The following is a 14277-nucleotide window of genomic DNA, read 5'->3' on the forward strand; positions in this document are numbered from 1 at the left end:
TGTACGGTTTGAATTATTTTGTGACAAAAAGTTAAAATAATCCCATTTTGTCTGCCCCTAGGTGCTTTGCTATTTGGAGTTGAGTTTTACGTATTTGTGGCAAATTGCTTGGCATGTAGACATAGTGAATAGTTAATAAGGTTAAGGAATAAGAAACTTTCCCAGAGCACAGTGCAATAGCATTATTAATTAGGAATTTGCCAACATGTTGTGTAGCTTATCCAGGTGGAACTGACAAATCAATGTTAAAACCTTATCTTAATGAAAGTACTGTATTGTTAAACATTGTATTCTCCTTAACTAACGCAATGATTTCCTTCTTTGGCAGAGTAACTGATTTGGTGGATAGGGGAAATGCAGTGGATATAATATACCTGGACTTCAGCAAGGCTTTTGACACAGTCCCACATGACTTTCTGATAAGTAAACTGGAGAAATGTGGGCTCAATGGAACTACCATTAAGTGGATACATAATTGGTTAAACAACCGCAAAAAAATGGAATGATGTCAGATTGGAGGGAGGTCTTAAGTGGGGTTCCACAGGCATCTGTTCTGGGTTTGGTGTTTAACATCTCTATCAATGACCTGGATGTAGGTATGAGAACATACTGATCAAGTTTGCAGATTACACAAAGCTGGGAAGGGGGTTGCCAATACTTAGGAAGATAGAGCTAAAATTCAGAGGTATCCTGATAAAGTGGAGAACTGGACTTTCAACAACAAAATGAAATTCAGCAAAGACAAATGTAAGATGCTACATTTAGGGAAGAAAAACCAAATGCAGAAATACAGAATGGGGGATATCCGGGTTGGTAGCAGCACTGCTGGGAAGGATCTGGGAGTTGTGGTGAATCACAACCTAAACATGAGTCAGCAATGCGATGCTCTTGCAAAAAAAAGCAAATGCAGTTTTAGGTTGCATTAACAGAGGCATAGCATGCAAGTCATGGAAGATGATAGTATGGCTTTATTTGGCGCTGGTTGGGCCTCAGCTGGAGTACTGTGTCCAGTTTTGATGACCAATGTATAGAATGGATATGAAGAAACTGGAAAGGATCCAGAGGCGCACGACAAAGATGGTCAAAGGGATGGAATACAAGCCATATGAGCAAAGGCTGAAGGAACTAGGTATGTTTAGTTTGGAAAAGAGGAAACTGAGCGTGGACAAGATAGCAGTGGTCAGATACTTCAAGGGCTGCCATAAAAAAGATGGAGAAAAATTGTTCTCTTTTGCTACAGAGGGCAGGACAAGAAACAATGGGTTCTAACTACAGAATAGCAGATTTAATCTAAATCTTATGAAAAACTTCTTAACTTTAGAACAGTAGGACAATGGAATGGAATGCCTCAGGAGGTTGTGGAAGGTTTTCAAAAGGAGGCTGGAGAGCCATCTGTTTTGCATGGTTTAGACACAACAAATCCTGCATCTGGGCAGAGGGTTAGACTAGATAACTTCGGACCCTATGATTCTATTATTCTAATAGAATGCTATAGAATTAATTAGATGTCTTATTCTTGTTCCCCTCTCTTTAAATATAGGGATGCTAGTGAAATGTACATTTGCAAGCTTGTACAGGGCTGAAAAGATGTTAGGTCTGCTATTAAATTAAGTCATACAGAGAATAGCGTGTTGAAAAATGTGTGAGATCTATTTTTATTGGAGCATAGATTCTTCTGGGGAACATGGTCCTTAAAAATGTCTGTCATTCATGTAGCTGAGACAATAAGGCTGACAAATTAAACAAGGTTGAATAACTGGTGACTCCAACCAATCCAACAGCAAATGAGATGGTTTACCAGCCCAGCTGTTTCCAAAGACTCTTACTCTACACTCTGTTGCTGCAGATATTATTTTTTAAGAAAGAACGAACCCTCAATGCCTAGTATTTCAAGAGATGCTAACTTCATCCACCATGATAACTGAATGTGAGAGATACCTGGAAAAACAAAACAATTTTGGGTGCAATTTTCAAGGGTAGTTAAGATAGTTAAGTTACATTGAAAGTTAGTGGCCATTGAGCATCTAACTCCTTTAGATATCTTTGAAAATCTTACTCTTTATAAACAGATCACTGGAAAATATGAAGGAGATGCTGGCTCTAACAAGGAGACTCAAGGTTAGGAATAGAGCTGCTAGAAATTTTGCAGATTTGTTCAGAAAAGAGGTAAGGATTTTTGGAAAAATTTTGTTCAGTAGGAAGTTCTGCCATTTTTTTCAACCAACTGGCTAGGAACCAAATAGTAAACATGCCTGAAAGGAAGATAATCATGGGCCTTGATCCAAAGCTCACTGAAATCAATGGGAGTTTTTCCATTGACTTCAAAGGGCTTTGCATCAGGTCTTTGGCCATCTATTTATGTAGGGACTATGATCCAAATTCATGTTGATGTTACTTCTACTGACTTGACAGGAGCTATACTAGGGAAGAGATTAACCCTATATATTGATTGTTAATTTGCCAGTACCCTATTTGTCACCAGGTTGTTGTCATTGGGTTGGGTGGAAGAAAGCTGTGAATGCTGACTATAATTTAAAAAGATAATAGGTTTAGTTATTTGCCTATAATAACATAGCTGTACTATACTCCATGTAGGACAGAAACAAAAGGGAAGTTTGTATGATGTATCTAGCCTGGTTTTAACTAAAAACATTCAATAACACTATAAATATCATATTGAAAATGTAAAATTTAAAAGAGTGAAGAAGGGGGAAATGTAAGGTTTTTTTTTTATAAATCATCGTGAAAATGACCATCAATTGAACACGTGGTGACTTTTCCAATGAGAGAAAATGTGCGGTCCTATTGGCTTCAATGGAGTGAGAAACAGACCCAGAACATTTATCTATTAATTTCTCATCCATGACTTTTAATTTCTTTCTGAAACTTATCAAATATGTAACTTCAAAATACATAGGTAAGGTTGGTAACTCACTGTACTGTGACTCTTTTATGTTTAGATGGAAGTTGCACTCATCGCCTGGGGATCTGCATCAGAAATTTACTTGTTTTGACAGTTGCATCTGGTTTGCATAATTTCTTTAGCTCTTTAACTGACAATCAGTTTCTTAAATTAAATGTAATTATTTCAAAAAGTAAAGTTGAGGTCTTTTCCAAAGAACATATGGAGGGCTCTGTTCCTAATGAAATCACAACTTCAGCATATGACTTTTGTCATATAGTATTCAGTTTAATGGAGCATAGTACATGCACTATGGGCATGTCTACACTACAGCCCTAAGTCAACCTACGCTAGGTCAATTTACAGCCACCGCCGTAATTACTGTGTCGCCCTAACTACACCGACATAAGCGCTACATCTCTCATGGAGATGGGGTTATTATGTCAGTGTAGTGGGGTACTTACATCGGCGGGACAAGGCTGTAGTGTGTACACTGACATAATTAGGCTGCCTTACGTTGACATAACTGTGTAGTGTAGACCAGGCCTAGGGTAGGCAAAGAGGTTTGTTTTGTAGCATTCCCTTAAGTACTTACAAATGAGAGAACGCACAAAAATTCCAAGTCATTTTTCCCACATAAACTCTGCTGCAATGCATCTTTTCTTCAAACAATGTGTGGGAGTTAAACAGTGTCACCACTCATCATACAGACAGTTGAGTTATTATAACTTCTTAATCATCTTAACTTTGCTAACAGGTTTCAACAAGGCACATACAGTGTCTGCAATGAGGGATGGGAAAGAAAGGAATGTTGCCCTATACTGTTTGTGTGCATCCAAGAGTGGAAAAGTACACTGTTCAAGATATTTGACTCGTTTCAGTCTCTGGCCCTAGTCCTTCCATCTTGCTTTTGTCTAGTGTTGAGTCATCACTTCTAATGGAAATGCTTCCTCTTACTGCCTGTCAGAAAATGTTACCTCCAGCAGTGCCAGTTCAGCTTGGATGATGGCATGACAGGTAGGCTAAGCAGCCGGGTAAAAGCTTTTATACAAAGATAAAGTTGAAACTAAAAAAAACAAAGAGATGTGAGTCCACATAAGAAAGAATACAACCACTCCTACAGTCTGTAGGGTTTTTGTGAAGGTGTCTTTATGGCAGAGACAGCCTGTCTCTCCATTGTTTTAGTCTGTTCCTGGTTTCTGAATTATCATTTTATGTGTATGTTTATCCCATTTCAAAGTGTGAAAGGCAGTACTGCCCTGGGAAGAAAAAGTAGGAAAACTTTGAAAGCCTTCAGATCAACTATATCTGAAATTCTGAATATGAATTCATTTCAATTAAATAAAGATAAGAGTGTCAGTAAAAACATCATTCAGAGAACATCATTACTTTGAAAAAACAAGGAGGAGTTATTGTGGCACCTTAGAGACTAACAAATTTATTTGGGCATAAGCTTTCTTGGAATATAACCCACTTCATCAGATGCATGGAGTGGAAAATATAATAAGCAGGTAAAAATATACAGCACATGAAAAGATGTGAGTTGCCTTACCAAGTTGGAGGTCAGTGCAAAAAAAGGCCAGTTCCCCACAGTTGACAAGAAAGGGTGAATGTGAACAGAATGAAAATTATTTTTTGTAGTGCTAACAAGGCCAATTTAATCAAATTCTGCTGTTTGGAGAACATAACCGCTAAAAACTTGTAGCAGATAAAATAGACTATGGAGGAGATTTTCAAAAAAGGATGAGTGGCTTAGAAACAAGTCCATTGACTTTCATTTTGTGCTCCCTCTCTCTGTATTTAGGTTAAAATCTTCAAAGGTTTCTTTAAAGACTTTTTGGTGCTCCTTTGCCTATTTGAATACAGAACACTACTTAATCAGAACATGCTTCATTGGGAAAGCTCGCTTTAGTGATCTGAAAAAGTAAGGTAAACTTACTAGCAATGAATACTGCTTAATGAGAAAGCAGTGCCACTGCTTTTAATGGGGATGCCATCAGGTGATGTTTGGACCTTTTATGTGATTCATTCTCATGATGGATCTGTTTGCTCTTCTAACCTATTATATAGTCCCTCCCTAATGGATACATACAGAAAGTGTATTAATTGCTTCGGTATTCTTGTACCTGCTCCTTACTGTTAGTTTTACTTATTCCCCATACCATCTACTCTACATATGTTGGGCATCCATGGTGAGGCCCCTGACACTAGGCAGACAGCAGACTCAGTCCAGTAATGTAATGTCTCTTCAGTTCCCCTGAAGAGCACCACTACTATTTATTAATATTCTATGTATTGTTAATTGGAAAGTCTCATAACGGGTCTAAAGGCCACCCACAGAAGTGACCTGATTAAGAGGATTCTACTGTGTAACTAAAATCACTTGTGGTTGTTGTCTGTTTGCAAATACAAACCGGCGTCAAGTCAAGTGTATAAGTTTACGTTGTCTCCTGCACAGCCATCATGAATACCTTGTTAAATTAGCCCCAAACCTCAATTGAACATATTCTGAAGTTCATAAAAGTTTGGTTAACTTTTTTCCCTCCCCTCTAGACTTCCGTATTCTATTGGAATGAAAAGTGCCAAATGCCACAAGGAATGTTATTCATATGTTGCTCCCACCCTGACATCTCAAAACAAACCTTGTTTTCATAATTCTACCATAATTTTTCAGCCTCGGTATGTAAGTAGAGTTTACTTAAGCTTTATATAAGCACCTGAGCTGCTGACTGTGTGTCCCAATTCTTTGAAAAAGTTTGAGGTTCACCAATCATTGCGTTCAGTGAGTCAAGTCTGCAGGACTGTACTGGGGTTTAACTTAATCCTCATTCAAGCAGACTCCTTTTGAAGGCTAATGGGAATTTGCCTAAGTATCTCATGATTTGGAGCTATATTTACAAATTAGATATCTGGTCCTTTCCCATCCATTTTTCCCTATAGTTACTGGGACTCTAAGCAGTCAAAGGCTGCAAGTCATTATAGACTTTGCAAGGAAGTAACTTTCAACAGTGATATATTTTTGATCAGAACTTACTAAATGAGAATCTGGACCTACAACTAGAACTGATCTCCTGGTTAGAAAACTCATCTAGAAACTGGATACTGTGTCACCAAAATAAATGTGCATTAAGAAAACACAATAGATCCGTAGATTTTATGGCCAGAAGAGAATAAAACAGGCCCTAGAATTTCACCAAGTAATTCCTGCATCAACCAATCGTTAATGCATTTCATAATAAACTGTAGTGTTGTCTGAGAGAATAAAATAGGGGAATCTTCCAGTCTCAACTACCTCAAATCTTTGTGCTCTAGTACATTTTATACCATGCTTTGGAAATACCTTAGAAAGGTATCATTTTAGCTAGATGTGCTTGAGGAAATCTGTAGGCAAACAGGCTGTATAGCAGTACCTTGATCCCTTTTTGTGCTTGCTTTGTTATATTTTCTGGCTGAAGAGTTAATAGATTACAGTACTGAAAATTTTCACAATTCTGTGAAGGACAATTCTGTGCTGGTATATAGCTATATAGTCTTGAAGAATGAGGTCATGTTTTGGCTCACATAATGTGCCTACAGAGAATAACTACTTTTCCAATTAAGACCGTGAATCTTTTTAATAAGAAAGAGGAATTCTTTCTTCTCACATTAAACAAACTATAGCTCTTATTAAATCTGGCTGTAATAGTGACTGTAATAAAACTCGTAGACCAAGGTTGGCTGGGAACAAGTGTCAGGAAAAATATGTTGTTGTTAAATGACTTTTTTTTCCATTTTGCATTAAGATTAAATGTCTCTGAATTCAATCCTCATTGCCTGAACAAACAGCTTTCTGTCTTGTCTGAGATCTCAAAATCTGCTATCATTGAACAAAGTATTATGGTTACCCTGTGTTTATTCAGATCTATCACTTGTATTTGTATCATTTCATAAAATTGTTCTACTCAGATTTATGGGGGATTACTTTTTCTGATCTGAAACATAATAGTTTTCTTATGATTAAACTCTGCATTCAGAACTTTTTATTTTTGAAAGATGTAACTTTATTGGGAGTTACCAGATGATTCTATTACAGATAGGCTTACAAAGTCTATTTAACTGACTGTAAAGGAAGTTAGTTCTTGGGAAAATGCTTATTGTTAGTTGTGGTGCATTTGTTTTAGAAGCTGCATATGTCACCAGTAACAGTGTGTTATGTGTGTCCATCCCACTTTACTAGGTTCTTAAATGACATTTACAACCATTATAGCTGAGTCCCTGAATCTCTTTCACTGAAATAATTTCTTAAGTGCGGAGTTACTGCCTGCAGGTTGTGCAAATAAACAAATACATGGAGTTATACCAAAACATCGTAGGAGGTATGCTGCTTTTTAAAAAAAGTACAAAGCCATCATATTTTTCTATATTTATACTGAATTTCTGACTAGTTTTCTCCTTGTTTTAGAAAGCCTACATTGTTTTGTTCATTTCCATTCTGTGTTAGAAAGTAGTACACATTTTATGTTGATTTTCCAATTGTTTTATTTTGGAAAGGGTTACTTTCAAGGTACATCCAATATTTCCTGTTCTTTGTCCTTTATTACGTTCCTTGTCCAAGCTATCGATCAATCTGATTTGAATCAAGAGTACTGAGTGGGTGCAGGTTGATGTAAAATTGTCCTTTGTATTACTGACATTGTTATTCTTGATGGAAACAGAAATGTATTCTTTCTCTTCTACGTGTTTGGAAGAATATACAAAAAACTCAGGATATAAAACCATTCTAGGAAAATCAAGTTTTATCTATGTGACAACGAAGGCCAAGATTTTAAATAGTGGATGCCTAAAGTGAGGTTCCTGGATCATATTTAGGAACCAAAACCAGTGGCTTGATTTTTAAAATTGCAGGGTATCCAACTGCTACCACTGAAATCAACACTGCTAATAAACTCGTGAATTAGAATATTCACAGAAGGTGACTACCATTGCTATTAAACTAGCAAAGGGAATTCCATTTTTTATTTGAGCAAATGTTTATGGAGATGTTTTTTGTTAGTTGCTCAGCTCTAGTTGATGCTACCGGATACTCACTTAGACCACTATTTAGTACTACTATTATTGTATTACCATACCACATAGGAGCACTGGCCATGGGCCAGGATCCCACTGTGCTAGGGACTGTATAAACAGAACCCAAAATATAGTCCCTAATCATCTTTGTCCTCTTTAAGGCGTCAGTTCAGCAAAGCACTCAAGGGACTTACGGATGAGCTTAACTTTAGACAGGTGCTTAAGTCCCATTCAAGTCAATTAAGTCCTTTATTGAATAAAGATGAACTGCTGAATCCATGCCTCACAGTGCTGCTCTCATTGTACATCATCATCATCACTCCCATAACCGCACTGGCCATTGGGGCACCATCACTGATGAGCAATCAACCAGTTGTCTCCACCCCTGACAATTGTGTGTCAGTGCTTGAGTCACCACGAAGTCCATTCCTGTCCACTCTTTTATGTTGTCAGTCCATCTCTTCTATCTCCCTTTTCTTCTCTTCCCCGTACTGTCCCTTGGACGATGATTTTGGATAGGCCAGATGATCCTGTTACATGGCCGTACCATTTCAGCTTGCGCTTCTTCACGGTCGTCAGGAGGTCTTCATGTGATCCAGCACATTGGGTGGTGATGATACGGACCTCTTCATTAGTGACATGGTCAAAGTAGGAGATGCTCAGGATTTTATGGAAGTATCTCATCTCTACTACCTGTATTTTCCGTTCAAGTTCTGCCATAAGGGTCCATATCTCTCACACATACAGAAAAATCGAGATGACCAATGTGTGCAGCAGTTTCAGTTTGGATTCCAGGGAGATGTTCTTATTCCTCCAAATTGACTTTAACTTTGCCACTGCTGCTGCTGTTTGCGCAGTTCTTGCCTGAATTTCTGCCTTGGATCCTTCATCAATGATGATTGTCCCCAAATACTTGAACTGTTTCACTGTCTCCAGATCTTGTCCACTGACGGTGATATGTGAGCTGAGCCTATCATGTTTGTCATCAGCTTGGTTTTCTCTGCACTGATTTCCATGCCATATTTTGCAGAGGTTTTATCCAATCATTTCACAAGGTTGGCAAGTTCATCTTCGCTGCCTGCCAGGCCATCAATGTCATCAGCAAACTTAAGATTTGAGATTGTTCACCCCCCCAATGCTGACTGTGCACACTGATCTTCTAGGGCATCAGTCGTTGTGTGCGCCAAGTAGATGTTGAACAGTGTGGGCAAAAGAAGGCAGCCTTGTCGGACTCCAGCAGTGGTGCGAAACCACTCTCCTATTGTGCCATTGATGAGAACTGCACTGCTGGCTTTAGCATACAGTTGTTTAATGGTAAGAATAAGCTTACAACCAACATTGTACTTGTTCATGGTTGCCCAGAGAGCTTCATACCATACTCTGTCAAACGCCTTCTTGAAGTCAACAAAGACGTGGTAGATGTCCTGCTGGCATTGTAAGTACTTCTCACATAGAACACGAAGGTTGAAAATCTGTTCTGTGACACTTCTTCCAGCATGGAAGCCAGCCTGTTCTTCAGCAATGATATTCTCAGCTCGTGGTTTCAATCTGTTCAATATGACTTTCAACATCACTTTGCTGGGATGGCTAATTAAACGTATGGTCCAGTAATTTTGACACAATTGCAGGTTGCCTTTCTTTGGCAGAGTGATGATTAGTGACTGTGTCCACGTGGAGGGCCACTCACCGGTCTGCCAGATCTTGGTGAGTACATCTATTACTATTTCTCCTCCGAAGGTCATCAGAGTGATTTCACAGCTGTCTCCACTTCTTCATGTAGTATCGGAAAGTCATCCTCCTCTGTTGAATCTGGGCTGTCTAAGACACTAGGATCTCCATTTGTCTGGTGGTTGTATAGATCAGAGCAGTAGTTTTTCCACCTATTGATGATGTCCTTTCTTCTGCAAGACTGTTCCCTTCTTTGTCTTGAATTGCATTAGCTTTGGTCCACCTTTAATTCATCAGATCTTTTACAACCTGGATGGCTCGTTTGCTATTTTTATTATTGATAAACTCTTCAATTTTAGAGCATTGTTTTTCAGTCCATATCTCCTTGGCCACCTTCATTCCTTTCTTGATCTTTCTGCCAATCGCTCTGTATTTATCAGCTCACTCAGTGCTGTTCTCGTCTCTCTGAAGTTCTCTTCTAATGTCACACATTTTTAGTATTTCATTTGTGACCCATGTTTTTGTCTTCTTACAGTGTTTCCCAAGGATGTCCATTGCTGCCTCATACATTACAGCATCTTAATTGTTGGTCATTGGTTCTACATCTTCCTTTAGAGCAAGCAGTGGGACAAATTTTCCACCAATCATTGCTTTGAATGACTCTTCAATGTTTCAGTCTCTGAGTCTTTCTAAGTCAAACTTGGTTCTGGTGAACTTTGGCCTGATGATTTTCCGTAGCCACAGCCAAAAATTTAGCATCACAAGGTCATAATCACTTCCAATATCAGCACCAGGGAAGCTCCTGTTTTAGCTCTGTTAATCCCAGAACAAAATTGGTTTTGCACATGATGTAGTCGATCTGGCTGTGATGTAGACCATTAGGTGCATGCCGTGTTGATTGTCTGGATGCTTAAAGTGCTCCTAATGTGTTTACAAGAACCAGTTTGTTATAGCTGGCAAACTCCAGAAGTCTCAGTCCTCTCTCAATGGTTACCACATTACAGAAAGGGCCCCAATAATCTCACCAATTTGCCTGTGCGTCAGTACCCACTTTAGCATTCCAATCTCATTCCAATCATTGTATATACTGAGATGAAATAGCTGCCTTTCTTGTCCTGCTCTATATCAGCATACTGTGTTTATTTCAAAAAATGAAATAAAAAGCCACATATAATCCAGAGTAGATATTATTACATCAAAAATAAACTACATTAAAAGAATGTTATTTAGATGGCAAAGTCAAGCACTTGTAAATTAGGAAGTATTAGAAGTATGGTTTCTAATGCAGCCTTAATTCTACCCTTGTGTGTGTCCGAGCTGTGCACTGAATGTGGCAGGAGTCCTGTGGAAAGAATATGTGATCATTTAATTAGGGACTGTATCATAATACATACACGCAAAAGGACAGAATTAAACCATAAACCTCACATTTTCTATCTTTTGAGTGCTTAACTTTGCCACTTAAATGTTTATTTTTTTTTGTAATCTTCTAGGATTTTTAATAAAGGAAAAAGGTGTAAAAAATGTTGCTCCTTGCAAGTGTAACAGTGCGCTCACTGTGCATCAGCAGCAGGAGTGGGACCCTGAGCCTGCAGCCCAGCTTGTTACCACTTCAGCTACAGAACTAACAGCATTAACTGGTAATAGAAAAAGGCTGTTTCCCAGATGCGGAATGGATCACTAGGGATTGGTTGGGGTAGGGAGACCTGAGCCCAGCCAGCCTCCTCGCTCTCTCCCTATTCCCTGGGAATTGGGGATCTCCAGCTGGATGTGGTGCCCCGAGGGGCGAAGGGGATTTATGGTGGGGAGCTCAGCCTGACTGTCTCCCTTGCACCCAGCAGGAGATGTGGAAAGGGGTGTTCTGCCCAATGTGATGCCCCCAAAGCAAGGCATGGGCCACTGGAACTGTATGCTGGGTTCAGGGTTGTTGGGGAGCTCTGCCTAGCTGTCTTCTCCCACCACACCCCTACAGCTGTTTGGCAGCTCCCCGGTGTTCCCAATACAGTGTGTTACTGCTGATGCTTTGGGGTAGCATCAGCTCAGCCTTAGAACAGTCACGTTCAGCTATTATTTTGGCAGGCTGAGGAATGAAGGAGAGAGAGTGGTTTTAACAGTTTATATCCCTGAAAAAGCTGGATGGAATTTCATGGGGCAAAGAAAAGACAATTCTGTAGTCTGAGGATATTCCCTTTGCTGAATAGCAAAGACCTGTTGCAAACAAAGGATAACGTGAGAGCTTCTGAAAGAAAAAGTTTGAAGACTCTTTTATAATGGAAAGCATTAAGCATTCTAAATATTGGGGTGGCCACCAGCCCCACTATCTCAAATGTTTGTTTTGCACCCAACCATAACTGTAGAATGGAGCCTCGCATTCATTTCAGTTTGAAGACTCTTTTATAATGGAAAGCATTAAGCATTCTAAATATTGGGGGGCCACCAACCCCACTATCTCAAATGTTTGTTTTGCACCCAACCATAACTGTAGAATGGAGCCTCGCATTCATTTCAGTTTGAATAAAACAGAAGGACCTACTGCAGAAAAAGACTCGAGTAATGAGGGCCTGGTTCCAAGAGATGCTAAGGACCAAGAGTTCCCACTGGAGTCAATGGAACTCAGGATGCTCTGGGCTTTGATGGGTGTACTCGATGCCTTGAAGGAGGATGTTTGCAAATATTTAAAAAAATGTATTGCAAACCTTGAGCAAGTGAGAGCCACTTAGAAAAATTTACAACTGAAAGGTACCATACTGTGAAAAGAGTGTGTTCTCTCACGCACATGCACACGCCGCCTAGTGAGGGATAATAGGAAAGTACACCTGGCTTTTTGCCAGTTTTCAGTGCCACTTCCTTCTAGTGCTTCAGATTTCATGAATACACTTTCCTTTTGACAAAACACATACTTTTAATTAAATCTTTAGACTCATTGCTATTTTTTTCTTTTTATTCTGCAAGTGGAAAAATTTCATTTACTCTCAGCTACTCTTTTGCTGCCTTTCTCATCCTTTCTAGTTCCAGCCTAGGCATGCTTTACATCAGCAGAGTTAATAGACCCTTTTCCTGTCAATCAAAATTAATTAGTAGCCCTTTCCTTATCAAGTATGTTCCATGGACTCTGAAAAATACTTTTCTAAGGCATGCACAAAGGTTCTTTCAGGAAGGTGTTGAAGGATTCTGTTATGTTAGGATGCACAGTTTTTAGGGATTTGGAACACAGATATAAAGATTACCAGCTGGCATACACTTTTGCAGCCCCAAATAATTTTTAACACCTTTTCAAACTAACTTAGGCTAGGGAAGCAAAAATAGAGCTTAAAGAGATTCATTGGGTTTTCTTTTAACTTTAGATTGTCCATTACAGAATCTGTAAAATAAAATCAACCTAACTTTCCATGGCTCCTATTTTATTTTCTGGGTTTACTTTGTTTGTTTCCATTTTTACCTTTTGTTGTTGGCTCTCTTTAATTTTATTTTAAAATTAAAACTCAGCTTATCGGAGTTAGTAAATTTCAGGAGGAAATTTCCACACACAATTTTGATTTGCCCCCCCTTTTTTTTCAATGACCTCTACTACGGATTGATTCTTTTAAACAGTACAAACTGAGTTTAGTTGTTAAAATATCAGTGAATCCAGCAAGTGTTGTGTGCAGAATCACAGGGGCTAAAGGTGATCACCGGGTGAACTCTCCAATAGATTGTCACAGCAAAGCCAAGATTAATTTATGCAAGTTGTCCCAAAGAGGTGCCAATAAAATGTTATATCCCTGATCCCTGCTCAGGCCCTGATGCTCTTTCTTTCCCTGAGAAAGATTGTTTTTAATGAGGAGTCACAGTGATGGAGCCATGCTGCTAGGGATTCCACCACCAAGCCCCTGCCCCTGGAACTCCCACTTAGAATTAATCTGCTTGCCTGTTCCACAGGTTGGGAGGGAACGATGGTATGGAAACTCTCTGTGCCTCCATCCCAATTTGTGCCCTCCACGTCCACTGAACCCATATCCAGAGGGCCTGCCATATGTTTGCAGGAAAGAGACAAGTTGCTGCAGAGTTGGCAGTCATCTTCTCCCCTCCATGAATTTTGGACCAGATCTGCAGGTTTGTGCTATTCTCCGCTCACATGTAGGTCAAATTTTGGCCTTGAACACGAAGGTAATCCCCCACTTTTATGAATGATATATTAAGTGATCTTTTATACAAGTAGAACAGGCAGGACCTCATTTTTTATGATCTTACTGTAGATGCCATGTGCAGTAAGCCTTATGACATACACTTTATCCACCATGAAAGGCCAAATCACCCCAAAGGGATTTAATGTTATAGTCTCTGGAAAGTAGGTATTCCAAACATGGTACTTAGACCACAAAGTACCCCTCCCCAGGCTTCGCTGCAAATGTATTTATAGTGAATACCAGTTTTTCCTCAGGAAATAGGTCATACTTAAAGGGAAGATACTCTAAAATGGGAGTGACCTCATATGAGACTGACATGAGAGTGAAGAGCTCACCTGTCACAGCAAAGATACACACATTCCAAACTCTGTATACACAGAATTTGGTTCCTAGAGTTTTACGTCTTTCAAAGTGTCCCTTGATTTTAAATCCACTCGTAGCTGTTGTAAATCCCAGTGTTTAATTCCCATCTGTACTGATTCAGCCTTCCTTAAT

General features: G+C 39.2%; 1 protein-coding gene and 1 long non-coding RNA gene across 2 annotated transcripts in view; both read left to right on the forward strand.

Annotated features, from left to right (window-relative positions):
* GPR149 (G protein-coupled receptor 149) overlaps positions 1-14277 on the forward strand; it is a 237823-nt gene that overhangs the window by 173504 nt on the left and 50042 nt on the right. The window lies entirely within an intron of this gene.
* On the forward strand, positions 1794-3058 carry LOC120372017. The gene is made up of 3 exons (XR_005584698.1): positions 1794-1927; positions 2070-2166; positions 2961-3058. It is a non-coding gene; the product is annotated as an uncharacterized LOC120372017 (long non-coding RNA).

Source organism: Mauremys reevesii, linkage group 9, assembly GCF_016161935.1.
Source record: "Mauremys reevesii isolate NIE-2019 linkage group 9, ASM1616193v1, whole genome shotgun sequence".
In the NCBI taxonomy this organism is placed as follows: Eukaryota; Metazoa; Chordata; order Testudines; family Geoemydidae; genus Mauremys; species Mauremys reevesii.